Below are 20,824 nucleotides of genomic sequence, written 5' to 3'. Positions count from 1 at the left end.
TTATCATCTATCATTCCACCCCAAACAGCGGCACCTTATTGAATATTATTTACTATTAATGAATATTACACCTGCTCAATGAAAATCAGATGATTCACTACATTAATAAATCTGACATAACTCGATCAGAAATCTAAAAAGGAGAGAAAAAGAGTAGACATCAATGGCAGCAGATAACAGTGCAATACTTATTTTTTTTTATCCTGAACACATCACCTTAACAGTGCCATCTTGGTCTAGTGGATAGCACGTTGCGTTATGACGCTGCCGATCTGAGTTCGAACCTCACCAGGATAAATTTTATTTAATTTTTTTCATTTTTAGTGTCAACACATATAATACTGTTTGGGTTACTTATGTAGGGGTACATTTTGTGTGTGTGTGTGTGTGTGTGTGTGTGTGTGTGTGTGTGTGTGTGTGTGTGTGTGTGTGTGTGTGTGTGTGTGTGTGTGTGTGTGTGTGTGTGTGTGTGTGTGTGTGTGTGTGTGTGTGTGTGTGTGTGTGACGACCGTTACAAAAGACTGGATATCTATAAAGAATTAATGCTCTCATATCTATGGAAAACATTTGAAGTTGTAAAGCAGCTGTGTCCTTGAAAAAGACGTGTTAGTGTCATTAGAAACTGAATTGGAAAAAACGTTATTTTAAAATAGTCAGCCATTGACTGAGGTGGGCCAGTCTAAGGCTTGAAACTCCAGAGCTAAAGAAGTCCCACTCCGGCCCTGGTCATGGGTTCCCTGTTAGCCACACAAACAGGCTCTCCAGCTTCCCCAGGAATAATACCATTTCATTTATAAAAATAATTAAAAAGATCAGAGTAAAATATCAAATTGTGGATTGTTAAATACTGAAAAAAAAAAAAAAAATAACAAATCACTATAAATTATTTTTGCTATGTTGTTTTGTCCCTCTCAGATATTTCATTGGTGTTAGATAGCTTGTTAGCATTATTTATGGTTGGATGATGCAGTTAAATCTTCTGCAGGCTCTATGCTTGAGGCGTAAACAGTGTCCGCTAGCGTTAGCGTAGAGCTCAGTATGAAGGAGGAGGAGGATGCTGTTCAGCCTGAGGCCCGTCTGTGTCAGCCTTGTGCTGGATTTAGCATCTGGGTGGAGACGCTAGTGGTGACTGTTGTCACTCGCCTTGAGGCTTCACCACAGAATCCAGAAGCGCCAACTTCCTCTTTAAGAAAGCACAGCACAGCCCAGTTTAGCAAGCTTCCATAGAGGATCATTCATTTGGCCCCTAGAGATTCATCACGCTTGCTGTTCTAGCTTTCTAAGCACAAAGACAATGAAGCTCTATTATCATTTACCCTATTTTTCCATTCTCCTGTACCCTATTTTTCTACGAATCTTAATGAATTGTACTCACTACTTACTGCTTTTTTTTAATATATTTATCTTTTTTTTTTTTTGGTCCTTTCTCTGTAATTCTGTTGCACTGTAGAAGCTCTGTCACGAAAACAAATTCCTCGTATGTGTGAACATACCTTGCAAAAAACTCTTTTGATTCTGATACTGATTCTGTATATCACTTATGCTCTGTTTGCTTCACACGCAATGGTGTCTCATTGCATAGTGAGTGTGTGTGAATATGTGTGTGCACACGTTTTTTAGCAAATGTAGGTCACGGTGGCCATAAGAGAATGGTTATATTTTGCACTCTACATTTAGTGGTTTAAGCGGCTAAAACCTTGGATGACCTGCTAAGAAATGAGAAGTACCATTATAATGCCTTTGTTTTGAATTCCTAAATTTACAGGCTGCTAATCATATCATTACTTTCTAAATGCTAATTACTCATTTTAATAAATACATATTGATTTTTATAAATTTGTTTGTTATTATTTACAATCATCTCTTAAGAATTTTGTGATATGTATGCATGTGTGTATCTGTATGTATGCTGTATACATACAGTTTATACACACTAACGTATACAGTACATATTCATTTATTTTTTGTCAAAAATTATGGTCATGGTCTTAATTTACTTAAAGTCATGTTTAAAATAACCCCCTTTTAAACTAATTGTTCACTGAAGTTTTAAAATGTTTATTTATGCTCCAGTTGCTCAGTTGTCTGGTTAATAGCATTTGTCAAAATATCTTCTGTTGTATTTATCAGAAGAAAACAAAGTCAGTCGGTCAATAAACTACACCTTTAAAAGTTGAAGGTCAAGTTATTATGCATGCAAGAATAGCAGAACTCTGTTTGTCCATGCAAAAAAATGAGTTTAAACAACCTTTGCTTCTGCTCCAGATGTATTTATCCATTTCTTCTGCATTTCACATTTGTATTTAAACTAGTAGAGCATGTAGAATGAAGCTTTCAGAGGGATTCATGTTTGTTCAGACTAGTTCCACTCAATTTCACTCAGAAATTTTCCAAATTATATTAGTGTTTACAGTTTCATACTCGTATATGTTCTAACTACACATTTGAGCAACAGCCTTGCTGTTTTTCTAGGGTGTCTGCGGGGTCTTAAAAAGTTTTAATAGTTGATAAATCAATTATGAGAAAACTAAGGCCCTAAAAATCACTTAGGTCTTAAATTTTGTTCAAGCATTGCACAAAGTGTTTGACTCCAAAAAGGAAAATATATATTTATTTTTCTCCTAATATTTACAATGGCGTGCTCAATTCACGCGATTGGTTCAGGTTAGGGTGCGACTGGCCAGGCTACTTTGTCCAGGCGATGTCACGTAAATTGCTACAAACGCTGGAAGGTGATGTGTAACGTGAAAAGGTGAAAATGTAAGTTTGCGTACTCCTGGTTGGAGAAAGATAAGTTTAAACAGTGGCTGAAGCCTGTCGCTGAAAACAATCGCGTAATTTATCCATTCAAGCTTTGTCTCTTCCGAGCTTATCAGAGTTCTGTTGAATGGTTGTGCTCTATTGATTTATTTAACTACAACTGTTTATTAACAGCTGTTTATTAAGTTAAAGCTTTGATGCTGATTAGAACTTGAAGTGGCCATGAGGTCTTAAAATATTTTCAGAAGGTCTTTAAAAAGTATTAAAAGGGTTTTGAAATTACCTTTAGGATTGCTGCATATGCCCTGTTTTCTAATTCTGTTTTGTGTTGTTTTAACATGGAAATGCTCTTTTATGTATATATACATTTCAGTCTTCAACTTCCTGTTTGCCATTGCATTATTGCCTGGGGTTACTAATATGCAAAAATGTTCCTATAGCATATTTGTTTCTGTTGTGGTCCAAAAAAAGTCTTAATTTATTATGAAATTTTTTTGCTTTAGGTAGTTACACTTACCAGCCACTTTATTAGGTACACCTTACTAGTACCAGCTTGGACCCCTTTTTGCCTTCAGAACTGCTTCAATCCTTTGTGACATAGATCCAAGAAAGTACTGGAAATATTCCTAAGAAATTTTGGTCCAAATTGACATGATAGCATCACGCAGTTGCTGCAGATTTGTCGGCTGCACATCCATTTCCCGTTTTAACACATCCCAAAGGTGCTCTATTGGATTGAGTTCTGGTGACTGTTGAGGCCATTTGAGTGCAGTGAACTCATTGTCATGTTAAAAAAATAACAGTCTGAGATGATTTGAGGTTTATGACATGCTGCTTTATCCTGCTGGAAGTAGCCATCAGAAGATGGGTACACTGTGGTCATAAAGGTACGGACATGGTCAGCAACAATACTCGGATAGGCTGTGGCGTTGACACGATGCTCAGTTGGTATTAATGGGCCCAAAGTGTGCTGAGAAAATATCCCCCGCACCATTACACCACCACCACCAGCCTGAACCATCAAACAAGGCAGGATGGATCCATGCTTTCATGTTGTTGACGCCAAATTCTGACCCTACCATCCCAATGTCGCAGCAGAAATCGAGACTCATCAGACCAGGCAATGTTTTTCCAATCTACTATTGTCCAATTTTGGTGAGCCTGTGTGAATTTTGGCCTCAGTTTCTTGTTCTTAGCTTACAAGAGTGGCACCCGGTGTGGTCTTCTGCTGCTGTAGCCCATTCGCCTCAAGGTTTGACGTGTTGTGCATTAAGAGATGCTCTTCTGCACACCTCAGTTGTAACTGTGGTTATTTGAGTTACCGTTGCCTCGAATCAGCTCAAAACAGTCTAGCATTCTCCTCTGACCTCTGGGATCAACAGGGCATTTGCCCCCACAGAACTGCCACTCACTGGATATTTTCTCTTTCTTCAGACCATTCTCTGTAAACCCTAGATATGGTTGTGTGTGAAAATCCCTGTAGATCAGCAGTTTATGAAATAGGTCCGTCTAGGACCAACAACCATGCCATGTTCAAATACACTCAAATCACCTCTTTTCCCCATTCTGATGCTCGGTTTGAACTGCAAATGCTTAAATGCATTGAGTTGATGTCATGTGATTGACTAGCAGTTTGACAGGTGCATCTAATGAAGTGGCCGGTGAGTGTATATTTGGATTTCCTGTGGCAACCTTAGTTTCTGTGTAATGTTTAGGTGTGAATTAGTGTCAGTGTTGGGTAAAGTTACGTTTTTATAGTGATATATTACAATCTTAAGCCACTTTTTAAAAAAAAGTAAAGCATTAAGATTCAGATATAGGCTTACATTTGCAATACATTATTTTTAAAATTAACTTTTCCCAACACATAATAGATGATTAAGATATATTTAAAATACAAACCTATGAAATATCAAGGTGTCTATCAGCTTTCGAAACCTTTGCAGCTCAAATTGACCTCTATGCTTGAATTGCGAGGGCCATTTAGAGGATGAGGTTAGTAATCTTTAAAGTACTTTCATGCCTGTCCCTTAGATAAAAAATGATCTCTCTTGTATTATCCTTCCTAATGCATCCAAAATGTCTGTTTTATAAAAAACATTTGTGGTTCTGATTGCTGAGGGGTCGATACAGCCATGCTATGCTAACAACTGTGATCCACATGATGACATTGTTTTATAAACAATTTATTGAATCTGTTTTAGCTTTTTGGTAATTTAACACACTGGTGTTTTAAAGAGAGCTCAGGGTCTACTATGCACCCCGGACCACCCGTTGTACATTAGGTCAGGGGGAGGGAGATGCACCTACATAGTGATGTATGGTATGTTGTGCGGTAATATTATAATAATGTGTTCATAGAATTTTGCCTGTGTTACGGCACCTTGCTGCAATTTTAGTTTCCCTAAACGGGATAATAAAGTCTAGTCTGAGTCTTTTTCTATTATTGCTGCTAATCCACTGTGTATTGCATAGAAAGTGTGCACCTCTCTGCTTTATGACATAGAAAAATGCAATAGTTGAAAAACAGTTATTTTCAACCTATTCCTAAGAGTAATGGATGGAAAGGAATGCTTAGTTTGTGTATCGCAGATCTTGCAATAAACAGAAAGTGACTTCGCTGAAAGACGTGCATGGAAAAAACTCGTGGTGTTGTGTTTGGGGCACAAAGAGGATGTTAGTGTCATGCCTGCTGCCTTTAAAGCTGCTCTTTTGTGTCTTCCTTCTCCGTTTCACTCCTGCACATGCACATACAAATGAATCAGGCCTCAAAGTCTCAGGCTGGAATGCAAGTGTTTCTTCATAAAATCCAAACTATGCTGTGTACGCCCAAAATGCACACTACGCACAGTATTTGGCAGCAACTTGGGCATTAAAGAAAAGTTTTCATTGTGTTCTTTTGAAATAGATGTTCAGTTGCTGAAGTATGGACAAATAAATGGTGTTTCATTGTGTCAGAGAACTAAGATAAATACATTGTTTAGTTTTCAGTTTTTGTTGTAACATTCCCACATTTGTCTGTCGGATGAGATGTTAAATATGTATAGCTATAGGTTTGCTCTGACTGGAGTGTTTCAGGCTTTAGAGCTAACTTTGAGGACATTCAGTTATAAAAATTTGATTTAATATTATATAATGCAGAGTAGAGCTGCATGATTCTGGCTAAAATGACAATCACGATTATTTTTTCTTAAAGTCCAGATCACGATTTTCTCATGATACTGTAGTTGTAAAATAAAGGTTAAAATGAGTAGGCTATTATTACTGTTATTTCTCAAACATATGGTAAAACAAAAATAATAATATTAGGCTATGTAAATTATGTAAATTAGTCTACTGTTGGTTAAAATGTTGTGTAGACTTTTAATGGTGGACTTTACTAGACTTTAAATTTGTCCTGGTCATTAATGCACAGTAAATTGATGACATCAGAATGCAACTATTCATAATTCTAAAGTTGAATTTTTATGTTTGAGGCATACTGTATGCTTGCCATTTGTCTTTGACAACATTATTAGAATTTTTTTTCCACTGGTAAAACAAGATATTTGTCATTTTCAGATTCCCTCTTGCATTATTGATCTTATTCTAAAATGCGGAAGTGCGCCTGCTTTCGCGATTGTTTTAGAACTTCCGATTCAGTCACCTGATGGAGAAATGACTTGGAATAATAAACGGCAGAAAACGGTCAAACAAGGCTTACTCTACAAACAAGTGTTTGCATTACTCTACAGACCAAGTAGAATAATATAATAAGATAATCAGTTTGCAACATCAAGCAGCGTAACAAGCAGTTTTTAACGTCTAAAAATGAGTGGAAATGATTGAAACTGAAAACATTCAAATGGCTGCGCCCACTCGTCTGCAAAGAATAAGGTGAATATTCAACATTATATAGGCCAGAGTAGTTATACTGTTCAACACTTATTTTCATGCACAACACTTTGTGTTAGATATGAAAGAAAAAAATAACAAATGTGATATGATGCGATATGATCATATGATGTATGCAATTTTAGTTTCACTTTCACTGCCGAGTACGGTTTATGTCATGGCTGTCGTCAATTTGAGAAAGACATACATGCAAATCATACAGTACTTCCCGCACTGCACCGAATCCATCACTCTGTGCAACAAACTAAACGTTGCTTACATCTGTTATTCACAGCCTATGCAGGTTCACTAAAGTATACATTATTCGCAGGTACGTGTTTGTCCTCTTACTAGTAACGTGTGATTTTGCAGCTGCGAATACATTATTAAATTAAGACATGAATGACAATTTTTGGTGAATTATACCTTATAAATACAGTATGTGACACTTTTAATACCATTTTGAGGTGTCCATGTTGCTGAGCAACATATATAAAACAACGTGAAGACTTGTGCAACCCCTTTTATGCTTCTCCTGAAAAATAATTGGCTGAATCGTAGAGATGCTGAATTAAGATCGTATGGGGATCGAATTGAGATTGCAATCTTTTTTTGATTAATCGTGCAGCCCTTATGCAGAGTGTCATGGAACCTGTTTGATTTTAAAATAATTGGCCTAAATCAAAATATTCCTGGACACTAAATCAGGGGTGGCCAACCCTGTTCCTGGAGAGCCACCTTCCTGCACATTTCAGTTGCAACCCATATCAAACACACCTTCCTGTATATATCATGTGGTGTTCAGGTCCTAATTAATTGGTTCAGGTGTGTTTGATATGGGTAGCAACTGAAATCTGCAGGAAGGTGGCTCTCCAGGAACTGGGTTGGCCACCCCTGCACTAAATAATATGTTATATGGACTTGTGCTTGTCTGTTACACACCTACTTGTACTTCAGATCATCTTCTCATCTTTTACTTTAGATCGAGAAAGATCTTCAAGACAACCTACCAACTTAGTTTAATGTATTTTTTATTCTATTTTGACAGAATTATAATACTATTAGTGGAAAGCACTTCTAAACATTTTGTTTAATAATAAAAAAAATATTAAAACTTTTTCTTTTCAAAAGTAAATCAAACCATTCTATGCTTAAGTTTTAATTTAAAGAGATAAACTGTTGTTCAGCATTTTGACAAATAAAATAAACTGTTTTAAAAATTTTGTTATGTACTTACTACTTGTATAGTTGAAGTCAGAATTATTAACCCCCCCTTTGAATTTTTTTTTTCTTTTTTAAATACTTCACAAATTTAAGAGAGCGAGGAAATTTTCACAGTATGTCTGATAATATTTTTTTTCCTGTGGAGAAAGTCTTAATTGTTTTATTTTGGCTAGAATAAAAGCAGTTCTTCTTACATTTTTAAAAACCATTTTAATCTCTAAATTATTAGCCCCTTTAAGCTAATTTTTTAGCTTAACCATCATTATACAATAACTTGCCTAATTACCCTAACCAGCCCAGTTAACTTAATTAATCGAGTTAAGCCTTTAAATGTAACTTTAAGCTGCTTAGAAGTGTCATGAAAAATATCTAGTAAAATATTATTTACTGTCATCATGGCAAAGATGAAATAAATCAGTTGTTAGAAATGAGTTATTAAAACTATTATGATTAGAAATGTGTTGAAACAATATCTCCGTTAAACAGAAATAAACAGGGGGGCTAATAATTCTCACTTCAACTGTATGTATTTGCTACAATTGGAATTAGGGATGCTGATATGAAATAAAAATTTAAGACACAGTATGTAAGATTAATTAAAAACATTACATCAGTGTTATATATTTTGCTGAATTATGTACTTGCATTATCTCACATATTTCTAAAAATGTTCAAACTCAGAGAAATAAGCATTTTTAGTTAGTGACTCAGGCCGTGTCCTATGTCGCCATGCTAATGACGCCAAATACCCTAGATTTCTGCTTTAATTTCTAGAAAACAGGGAAACAACAAAGATGCTTTAATATGTTGTGTTTTATACTAGACTGCACAGAGAATCATTGCAACTGAACCTCAAGATGTATTTAGTATGATGAAATAGCGCTGCACATTTTGTGTTCTCCTTCCATCTTTGTGAATACATAAAAATGACATACTGCGCCTTTAAATAAATAAAACATATCACACATGTTAATCAGGCTTAGGTTGGTTTGTGCACTTATTTCTGGCTTGGGAAGGAAATCCCTGCTCTGTGTGGCCGGGATAAGAGTGCAAGCAGGAAACATGCGGCAGCCTTCACCAGTGAACTTTGACAGCAGTGGCTTTGACCCCCTTTAGCCTAAACTGTGCGGTTAGCTAAACATTTCAGCCTGTCATCTGCCTTTGTTTTGGCCTTGTTTTATTGTTATCTCTACAAAACCATAAATCGAAATGTCACTAAAGCATTTTCAGAAATAACAAGGCTATTTAGGCTACAGTTAGCAGTTTGGATGCAGTTTATTAATGATGCATAACAATATCAATTTGCTTTCATTAATGGAGATTTTTTTTATTAGGTGGCTTTATGGATGTTTTGATTTATGCGTTGTGTTTAGGCTTTAGTATTGGTTTACAGATTTTACATATTTAACACTGTTTAATAGGGATGTTAGTTATGCACAATTACCATGAAACACAATGCATTAAAATGTTTATCTATTGTTATGTATATCTATTGTAAGAGATAGCCTGCAGTACATTACACTGCATTGATGAAAATGATGCAGGGCGAAAACTAATAGCACTAAACAAATACATTAATTTTAAGTATGCTAATATTGTGTGTGTGTGTGTGTGTGTGTGTGTGTGTGTGTGTGTGTGTGTGTGTGTGTGTTATATTTTAAATACAATATTACCTGCTTTTGCCAATTTTGCCAATTAAAAAAAGTGTGATGCCTAAGTTAAAGTATGTAATTTAAAGAGGTTGAGTTTGATTTGTGAACTTTTATTTTTTATTTTTTATAATTGATCTGTCTAGGGATGCAACGATTATAGATTTTGGTTGCACAATTATAGTCTTGAGGCATAATCACAGTTTCATGGTTATCACAATTATTATGCATTCATTAATTTCAGAACACTGCTATTTTAAAAAAGTCACATGAAAACACCTTATATTTTAAAGTGTTATTTTTTGCGGCTCAGTAACTAAATAATACAGCACAAAATAATCACAGAAAAATTACAAATAAGTGAAAAAAGTTTTTGGCATTTAAACATAAATAATATTTTACACTGAAAATGAATGAATTAATTAATAAATGAATGATTAAATGAATAAAAAATGTAATTGTATTTGTCTAATGTCTAATGAATCTAAACTACTAATGCATGAATGAATGAATAAAAAAATAAAAATAAAAATTGTATTTGTCTCCTAATAAATCTAAACTACCTACTGTAAGAAGCTAAGAAGCGTGTATATTCCATACAAAGTATGAAGCTGTTCGGTCAGTTGTTGTCACGTGACTCGCAGTGCGCTCGCGGCATTCTTTCAGCTTGGTGCGGCTGGAATGTGTGAGCACGTTGCGCTGCTCGCATCCCACATGCTGTCCATATGCACAAATAAGCTGCATGCCTCCATTAGAAAAACGAATTTGTGCGTGCAAAATACGGGATATGTGAACGGCCCTTAGTTAATAGCTCCAGCCATAGTTAAAGTCAGTCTTTAATCCGGTGTTCGTGCGTATTGTGTACAAGCTCAGAACTTTAAACTAGCCCACAATTGGCATAACTTTCAGTTGCAGCTGTTTTGTTCCATGCACAAACGTAGTGTTGAGAAGCCTTTACGATTAATTAATCGTGATGAATTTAAACACAGTTAAAAGTGAAATTGGTTAATCGTTGCATCCCTAGATCTGTCTTTTATATTTACATTTAACTATTTTAAGTAGGTTAGTTTTTTATGGGGATGCCTACCCTGCAGGCACAGGACGTCAACATGACGTCTTATTGACGTTGTACCCCAACATCATCAGGACTTCTGGGTTTGTTTGGAAATGAAAATCAGGTTGATATCAGAACCCAAGGTTAGGCCAATTAAATGAATAACCTAAAATCAACCAATTATCAATGTCTAATCATGTAACACATTGATGTTGTGTGAACGTTTCCACACTGACATCTATCAGACGCTTTCCAACACAACCTAAAATCAACCAAATATCAATGTAATTAGACGTCGTTATTGAACGTCAAAAAGACGTCCTTAGGCTAGACATTGAATTTTGGTCACCTGACGTCATGACCTATATCTAACCTAATATTAACGTCTTATGATATTTTGGGCTTGCTAGGTAACTACCTCATTACTAAAATGTTTATTTTCTAATTGGGTAATTCCATGTAAAAAAAAATTAATCGTCTTAATCATACAGGGACTTTTAATTAACTTAAATTTTTCAAACTTTTGTCTTGACATACTGGTGTCCAGTGTTTACATTTGAAGCTGAAACATAAGTGTGTTTACTTTATTTTTGGCCCCATTCACACACAACAAATTTTTGCATATAAAAACACGAGACAAACCCAACAGTTTCTTTTAGTGGTAAAATAAGATGACCGAATTGGGTAAGCTAAAATTGATCGTAGTAAATGAGTGTGTATGGATGTTTCCCCAAAGAGCTTAGAATGACCAAGAGGCAACACTCTAGTAATTTGGGAAACAGCCACTAGAGGACACGGCGGCCATTTTGGAATGAAAACTCCAATAGAACAACAGCATATTAAAAGTCTTTTAAATAAACTATTAAAAGTGCTGATGATTGTGATAGTAAGTGTTTTATTGTCGTCTTTCAGGTTGTATCTCAACTTTAATGCACTTTTTAAATAAATGAATAAAAAACAAAGCAGGTGCTTGCCATCGCGACAGAAATGAGATCCAATGGACGGCCGATCACTTTCACTCCAAAATGGCGGAAACCGGGGCTGTTGCTGAGCGCTGCTGTTGCAATGAAACATTTTATTGAGTGTCGCCTCTTGGTCATTCTAAGCTCTTTGGTTTCCTAGAGATGGGTTGCAGCTGGAAGGGTATCTGGTGCGTAAAACATGTGCTGGATAAGTTGGCGGTTCATTCGGCTGTGGCGACCCTTAGATTAATAAAGGGACTAAGTCGAAAAGAAAATGAATGAACGAATAAGATGACCATTTTGACTTAATGGGGTATTTGTGGTCTACATTGATGATTATTTTCAAAGTTTAAGTGACTAAATTAGTTTGAAAGCAATGATACAAGGAAGCTGATTCACAAAATGCACACACTACAGCATTTCTTTCTGTCACCTACTACCTTGTTGCTAGGGAATCTCTTCTGCACCTCTGAAAAACGATGACACTAGCAGGCTGCGCTTCACCTCAGTGTGAAGAGCTGTCGGGTTTCACTGTGAGGTGAAGATCTAGAGAGCCCTTGTGCAGTCACACTGTGTTTTTGTGTGTCTCATCCATAACAGAGACATGACATCAGGATCATTTTAATTGCAACCTTTGTGAGATGGGAATACAGCACTGTACGCTCTGTAAACAAACATCTGTCACTAATTTAATTGCTCAATTTTCAGTCAGGATCATAATCGGATGAATGTTAGCTTTATCCAAGCTGTTGTTGAGTGCATTACGTGTCCTCGCTCAAATCAAATCAGATTATTACTATCATTATGCTTTTGATGTGATTTGTATCAAGACTAGGGAACATGTTGTTTATATAGCTGTCACAGGGCTTACTAAATCTATGGCAGTTTATTTTTCAGCGATTAGAGTATTTGGGTAGTTTAAAATATTGGTCCATTAGTAAATGGTAGTTAATGTTGAGCAAACATTACTAACATGAACATACATTTAACAATACATTTATTATTTGTTCATTCTTCTTAATGTTAGTTAATGCTATTTCAGTTAAATAACGTTAGTTGATATAAACTCATGTTGCATTAACTAATGTTAGCAATCAGGGTATCTTCCGTTATCCATATCCATTTTCAAACAAAACAAGCAAAAAAACATTTTTCGATTTTTATTTTGCTCACAAAAAAAAGAAAAAAAAAGATTTTTGTTGTTTGGTTTAGGGTAGGAAAATGGATAAACGACTTTAAAATTCATTATACACATGTAGGCGGTGCTGAAAAGCGGTGCTGAAAACCTTTTCCTCTCAATTGTCAACCACATCTGAGCTTGTGATCCAAATAATCTGAGCTTGTGATCCAAAATAATAGTCCTCTGTGAACCAGCATTATTAATGTCATAAAATTATTATTATTCAATTATGTATAAACTAAGTTTACATATTCTATCATTTGATCAGTTAGCAGGCTTACATTCATTGCGTATGCATAAATTATCTAAAAACGTAAATTAGCAGTATAAATATACATTTGTCATTAAAATAAGGTCATAGTTTGCTGCCAAACGACTTGCTGCTATGCAACAGATGCTGAGCAAAGATAGCTATTGAGAGCAGAACATGGTTTGCATGATTGTTTCCGAGCAAAGCCTATATAATAATAATAATAATAATAATAATATAAAGGGACTAAGCCAAAAATAAATGAATGAATGAGTAATAATACTAATACAATAATAGTACTGAAGCTGATCAGTTATTCAGAGCGCATGTCAGTCAGCGCTTATACATGCATTCACTGATTCACTGAGTTTGCATATAAAGGGCGATGATCAACTCCCAACTTTAATAAGTAGAAAGTGAATGCAGACATTTTTATATTCATTTCAGCGTGCTTTAAGGAATAAAAATATGGGAGAAATATGGGAAAATACTAAATGATATGATGATAGCGGGAGAGAATGGTAAAATATGGGAGAATCGGCATGTATGAAGTTGGCATGTATGAAGTGAACAGCAAAACATTTTCAGGAAGGAAGCAAAAACCTAATATATATATATATATATATATATATATATATATATATATATATATATATATATATATATATATATATATATATATATATATACACTGTATATATATATATATATATATATATATATATATATATATATTTCTTCCTATCACTCAGATTTATTATTTTTTTCTCTCTCACTCATTTTTGTCAACCCAAGCTCATTCTGAAAACGTTGCCCCGCATACATTTTTGCAGAGCACGATTTACGTGGCCGGAGGTACATATGGCTGCATTTCGTTTTTTTAAGCAAACGGTACTGGGCGGTGTGACGCCACTCCTCTTCGCTCTTGCTGGCTGACAGCTCACCTCCTCCATGTGGAGGGCTTTCCCAGTTTTTCCCAGCAACCAGTTTGTCCGGTTGGCTCGTCGTGGAGCCGGCCGCGGTGTTGACCGGGTTCGAGTCCGGGGAAGAGTGGTTCCAGAAATCAGGTAAGACAAAAAACAGAATTTAAAAAAAAAAGGGAACAAGTTCGTAACAGACCAAGAATGATTGGGTTTATGGAAGGAGGAGGAGGGTTTCTGGGTCGGCCGATTGGAGGGCTGCCCAGTCAATCATTCAGTCAGTCGGGACAGATGGTCGCTCGACAGCGGCCTCCGGCGGCTTTTTACATGAGAACAGCACGGGCGCGAATGGTGCGCGCTTGCGAGAGGCGTTCGAGACGCAAAAAAACGCACACAGCGGCCTCTCGCGGATTCGCGAAAACAAAAACTGCACAAATAGGTACCTCTTGGGACTTATTTTGCAGGTCTGTGTTTTTAGAATAAGCCTGGGTTGATTTTTTTTTTTTTTTTTTTTTTTTCTCCACCCCAGTTTTCTTTCCACCAATTTTTTCTCTCATCATTACGTCCCTTTCAGGTCTCCATACCAAAGCATGTAAGATGTATAAAATATGTAAAATATCAACATAATCATAATAAATAAATAAATAAATAAATATATATATATATATATATATATATATATATATATATATATATATATATATATATATATATATACAGCAAATATGAAAATAAATGACATAAAGGAATAAAAAGTTATTATTTAAGGCAAATGTCTTAATAAACCGTTTCTAAGGGGTGTACATATATTTTGCTGCCAGTTTAGATGTAATTTTGTCTTCTCTGAGTAAATAGAGAAGTTTATCTGACTCAGATCAAATAATTAATTCTATGATGTTTCTCTAAGGCTGTTCATGCGCTGTCAGCTGCCAAGCCAAGCAAAAGTAAATCAGGCTTAAAATAAAAATGTAATGTAAAAGCACATACAATTAACAACAGCTTAGAAATCGCAACCAAAATCCTGGACATTTAGGGAGATATAGAAATGGTTAAATCCCAAAAGGGTGCGTCTCTGTGGGTCTCTGCAGAGCATGTGAGATTGTCTGTGGGAGTGGTGACAGTTCTTGCACACAAAACGAGAAGTAGGTAAAGTGTTGGAGAGGAGATTTTCCACTCTTTAATAGATCGCAGATATTTGGCTTTTGAGCGGATACAAAAAAAGTGTAAAAGGATGCTAATAGTGAAAAATAAATGCCACCAAATATACTTGAGTGGCCGTTACTATACCTGAACGGCCTGCCTACTGTAAGTAAAGTCTAAGCGTGGGAAGCAAACTTTGTAGTTACTGTAAGCATTGCTGCATTTTGCAACAGCTGGATCAACCAACAGTAATGTATTTAAATAATATAGCTTGTGCTTTTAGCTTGTCGGGCCGGATTGATTTTAAAGTCAGAAAAAGGTGAGAAAAATCTCTGTGGGTCTGCAAAGCACATGAGACTATCTGTGGGAATGCTGACAGGTACGACACAGAACGAAACTGGTAAACAAGAGAAGATTTTCCTCTACTTAATTGTTCGTGCATGTTTGAATTTGGGCGGATACAAAAAAAGTGTTAAAGGTTAATGTTAATAATAGTAAAAAAACTATATATATATATATATACTTGGACGGCCGTCATTATACCCAACGGCCCGTCCAAGTAAAGTCTATGTAAGGGAGGCACTGAAGAGGACAAATCGGTATCAGTTTAGTAACAGACCATAACTGGTTATGATGAACTGATGGTTTTCTGATGTCATTTGTTGCGGTAGCATGCTGTGGTGAGGGATGTGAGATGTAAGTGTGAGTTTGATATTGAATTGAACCATATGGATGACCATGATAACAAGGTTATAATAGTTTTGTATTTTTCATTAGTTTTAGTCTTTATTTCGTTTTGACTTTTTGTTTTAAAATAAGTTTCTAGAGGTAGATTGACTAGTTTTTATTAGTTTTTATATTTTGAAATTGCTTTATTAGTTTTAGTGTTAGTTTTAGTTTTTAGTTTTGTAAATAAGGATGTTTGTTAGGTGAAAGAATCAAAATCATCAGAAAAAATATTGTATAATAAAAACTCAACTAAAGAGACATTTTTGAAACATGTATTCAGAGGACACGTGGATATCAAATTTAAAACAAATTTAAAATTTAAATACATCAGCCCACAAGCAGGTCTAAGTATAATATGTGTGCAAGGCTGCTTCTGAAGTTAGATTCACGGTAGTAGAGGTAAGGATCTTTTGTGACAATCTTCCCATGTTTGGACTTAACATACCAAAAATATGTAGTCAGCAGTCATAATTTCAGTCAATTAAAACATCACCGTGATCTAAAAAGTTTCTTACAATTATGATTTGCAATCCAACTTAAGCATAATTCACTTATTTGCAGTGCATCTGAAAAGTGTTCATAGCGCTTCAGTTTTTTCAAATTTTTTTAATGTTACAGCCTTATTCCAAAATGAATTTATAAAATTTATTTTCTCAATTCTACACACAATAGCCCATAATGACAATGTGAAAAAAGAGTTGCGAATGTTGCAAATTTATTACAAATAAAAGACATCAATATCAATGAGTTGTTTCCTCCTGTAGAATGGAGTGGCCTCACAACAACTCAGTGAATGTCCTTGAGTGGCCCAGCCTAAATCCAATTGAACATCTCTGGAGAGATCTAAAAGTGGCTGTACACCCTCGTTCCCCATCCAACCTGATAGAGCTTGAGAGGTACTGCAAAGAGGAATGGGCAAAAATTCCCAAAGACAGACAACAAAGGCTGTGAATACTTATGTACATGGGATTTTTCAAGTTTTTTATTTTTAATAAATTTGCAACAGTTTCAAAAAATCCTTTTTTACATTATCATTATGGGGTATAGTGTGTAGATTTTTCAGGACATTAATTAATTTCATCCAACGCTGTAACATAAAATGTTGACAAAATAAAGCACTATGAAATTTTCCGGATGCAATGTAAAGTCAATTTCCGACTTTCAGTAATGAAATAAACTTACGTTTCTACAGATCTTCTTATTTAAGTCTGCTGTTTACCCATGCTGAAGTTTGGTTCAATCACAGCAGACTGTCATGTACTGTTTGTGTTCAGTTTACTGAATCACACATGCACAGTATTATCAGTTTACTGGTTCTCAAATCCGATCTCTGTATACTGTTCTGATAACTGAATAACTCAGGAAATTTGTTTATCTAGAGTCAGAGGGTGATATCTTGAGGGCATGTTAAATAATAAGTAGTTAGTGGATAAGTGCTTGCTAGAGATGCAAATCGTTTTAAATGACTCAGTTCGATTTGATGAATTAGTTCAATCGTTTCACTTAGAATATCAGGTTAAAAATAATGATTCGTTCGCAGTCACTAATACAGAAATAAAACCCATTATTGGGCACATACAGTTGAAGTCAGAATTATTAGCCCACCTTTGATATTTCCCAAATGATTTTTAACAGAGCAAGGAACTTTTTGCAGTAGGTCTGATGATATTTTTTTCTTCTGGAGAAAGTCTTATTTGTTATATTTTGGCTAGAATAAAAGCAGTTATACACTTTTTAAACTCCATTTTAAGGTCAAAATGATTAGCCCCTTTAAGCTATATTTTTTTTTTCGTTAGTCTACAGAACAAACCATCGTTATACAATAACTTGCTTAACTACCCTAACCTGCCTAGTTAATCTAATTACCTAGTTAAGCCTTTAAATGTCACTTTCAACTGTATGAAAGTGTCTTGAAAAATATCTATTAAAATAGTATTAACTGTCATCATGGCAAACATAAAATAAATATGTGATTAGAAAAGAGTTCTCAAAACTATTATGTTTAGAAATGTGTTGAAAAAATCTCTGTTAAAAAAGAAATTGGGGGCAAAAATTAGGAGAGGGGGCTAATAAGTCTGACTTCAACTGTAGGTGTTTAAACCTGATTGTTTAAAAGCACTGATAGACTTAGAAAATTTCTACGTGGATGTGTGCGTACAGTTCTGAATGATATCTCAGTATCTCAAGCATAAAACCGTCAGACATCCGAAAGACACTCCAAGTGAACATTCCTAATTATATTCTGAAATTAAAAATTAAAGTTAAAGTCATTTTAAACATTATTCAGGTACTTATATGTATAAAATAATGAGAAAAAGGATAAATGTTGATCCTTGCTTGACACTGATTGGAAGACAAAAAACCTGATTCGTCACTGCTAGGAGTACTTTTAGCTTGCCATTGATTATTGAATCAAACTAGACCTTTAGCATCTCACTCAACAATGACAGAAAAGTTTTGATAATATTACTATTTAAAGACTTTTCTGTTGTCGCAGTTTGTACAAAGACACAATGATGGAAAGGTAAAAGCTGTTTTCCATATTGAGGATAGGATATGGCTAGGAACTATGCTCACATCATAATAATCAAGGATCTTTGCTGCCATATATGCATAGACTGATATAATTTTCTGATGGTTTGATAACCTTGGATTAAAAATTTCACGCTATTATGATGTTGTTATTACTGCACTAAAATAAGTTATTTTTGAATGTATTTGTAAAAAACTTTTTCACCCTTTGAACACAATATATTTCATTTTTGGAAACATTTATAATATTTTGAACAGTAAACATGTCAGGCTAAATAATTGAAATAAATCATTTACATTTACAAATTTCTTTACGACACATGAAAAAAAACCTTTACATATACATTAGGAACTGTATATCATCATTTTTTTGTGTAGTTAATACCTTGACTTTTCCAAACCTTGAAATCGTCCCATGCATACTGCCATTCCATAACTGCAATGGGCGCAATCGTATATGTTGGAAGCAAAGACTGTAAAAGATATGAAGTCACCCATGGGTTTCTGAAGAATCCAAAAGAAACTACCAGTAGGCGTGGCCAACCGTCTGCATTTTCTTCGGGTGTCATTGCACTGACTGGGGGATACCAAACAAGGACAAAAAGAGGCGGAGCGTGAGCGTAGCTACAGGCACCTGCTAGCATATTGCTTAGACAGGCTTTTCTAAAGGAAAAACGCTTAATACTTTATTACCTGCGAACCGTTTATGTTCTGACCACATGTGCTTGGTTGTATACCATATTAATAAAGTGTTTAGACTTTTTAAAATTATTGTTGTAATACATTGAGCTACTAAAAATTGATCTTATAATGTTTTTCTACAGGAGGAAAATGCTAATTACTTCCAAACACTTCAGATATAGTCTGTGTTAGTAAATGTAAGGCTATTTATGAAATCCAGGCATAAGAGGCTGAATTATCATATGCATTTGTTTATTTGTCTTTTTGACTCATGAAGGTCCATACTGACTACAAAGGCAGATACTGATAAGATCAGGGCCTGTTGTGTGGACTTTGGGGGTTTTATGATGTGGTTACATTTTGATTGGTCAGTTTGAATGTCTCAGCTTTTGGGCTTTAGTCACATGGTCAAGAAAGATGCAAAATAGGTGGTAAACTAGAGCTCTGCCTCTTTTCCTGCCCTCTCTTTTACATCTCTGTGCTTTCTGCTCTGCTCCTCTCCTCCTCTGGAGTCTATCTTCTATGACTCTACTGCAATCAGGCTTCTGGGCCTGCTCTCTTTGTCTCTCTCTTTCCCCCCCTGTGTCTCTACTTTTACCCCTGGTAACTTTAATTTTACATTTAAGCTGGCTACAATATATATAATATTTTATACAGTTATTTTGTAATTAATCCAGTTGTAACCATAAGGAGTTATTGTCATTAAATCATCTCATTTTCAAGTATTTGTGAATTACTTTTGATTTAACATAAACATTTAATTGTTTCATATTGCAATAAAATACAATCACATAATATCAACACTCTCCACCATTTATAGCTATTAATACTGCCCTTATTTTCGATTTTGGTATGAGATTGCAGAAGAATGGTTTGACTAGAAATGTACAGTTTATTTACCATCATGCTGATAACTTTTTAGTCGCCCGGCAGAACTACAGTTCGAACCGCTATGGTTTAAAACCCATTCTTACAACACCGTATGACAACGTTTTGAGTGTTCTAGAGCCGACAGCTAATCAATCGGTCAGATTCTGGAGTGCATTACAGGTCTAAAGAAAAATATAAATGATAAATGATCTTAAATAAAATAAATACATTTATAGAAATGGTATATAAGTATATAATTTAATTCGCCTGGGAAACGGAGGCCATGTGACTGGTTTGTGAGCACAATTAAGTGCACACAGCATGCCATATCATATGATAATTGTAGGAAATAATTCCAAAAGGCAACTGACTCTGTAAAGCCACATAAAAAAAAAAAAAAAAACTAATAAAGATGTATATGCTGAGTCCAGCGGCTAATCAGCTGAAGTGACTGCGACCAGCGAGACCTAGCTGTCACTCAAGTGACAACGCCTTTAATTATGCAGACTTAATCTAAAGGAAAAGGATGAGTTATTAAAAAATTTCCCCCCCCTTACAGTTGTCATGAAGGCTAATATTGGCTATATGAATCAAAATAGTTCTTTGTACCAGGCTGTAAACACCTATTTTTTTGCTGTAAAGTTGGCCATTTTAACAGTGGGGTCAATAGAAATTTGATCTGTATGGAGCCAGGACTAGTTCCATAGAATTTCGATGAATTGCAATTTCAGTTACTTCTGTATAAGTTTCATAAAGGAGAGCAGGAGGTTGCTGCTTGATTAAAAGTTACCTATCTGGGGACTCTTCAGATGCAAGATGTCATTTCCCCTGCTGCAGCCATGTTATGGCGGAAAGTGGAGTGTTCCTTTAAACTACGGTCTAATTCCTGTTATAGTGCCTGTTGTGGCAGTGCTTTGTTTAATGTTTCATATACTTGTGCTGTTTTGCTGTATCTGCCTAAAAATTGGGTAAAGGGTGCTTTAACACCTCTAAACTGATT

At 35.2% G+C, this 20,824-nt stretch overlaps 1 protein-coding gene and 1 long non-coding RNA gene across 15 annotated transcripts in view; both read left to right on the top strand.

Annotated features, from left to right (window-relative positions):
* The window catches only part of asap1b (ArfGAP with SH3 domain, ankyrin repeat and PH domain 1b), a 150,128-nt gene that overhangs the window by 49,889 nt on the left and 79,415 nt on the right, over positions 1 to 20,824 (top strand). The gene's annotated exons all lie outside the window — the stretch shown is intronic.
* LOC141380828 (uncharacterized) lies at positions 3,615 to 9,469 on the top strand. The gene is made up of 2 exons (XR_012399725.1): positions 3,615 to 7,343; positions 7,498 to 9,469. It is a non-coding gene; the product is annotated as an uncharacterized lncRNA (long non-coding RNA).

The sequence above is a fragment of the Danio rerio genome, chromosome 24 (genome assembly GCF_049306965.1).
Source record: "Danio rerio strain Tuebingen ecotype United States chromosome 24, GRCz12tu, whole genome shotgun sequence".
NCBI classification, from domain to species: Eukaryota; Metazoa; Chordata; class Actinopteri; order Cypriniformes; family Danionidae; genus Danio; species Danio rerio.
The sequence above is the reverse complement of the archived record's forward strand: the minus strand, read 5'-3'. Positions and strand labels throughout refer to the sequence as shown.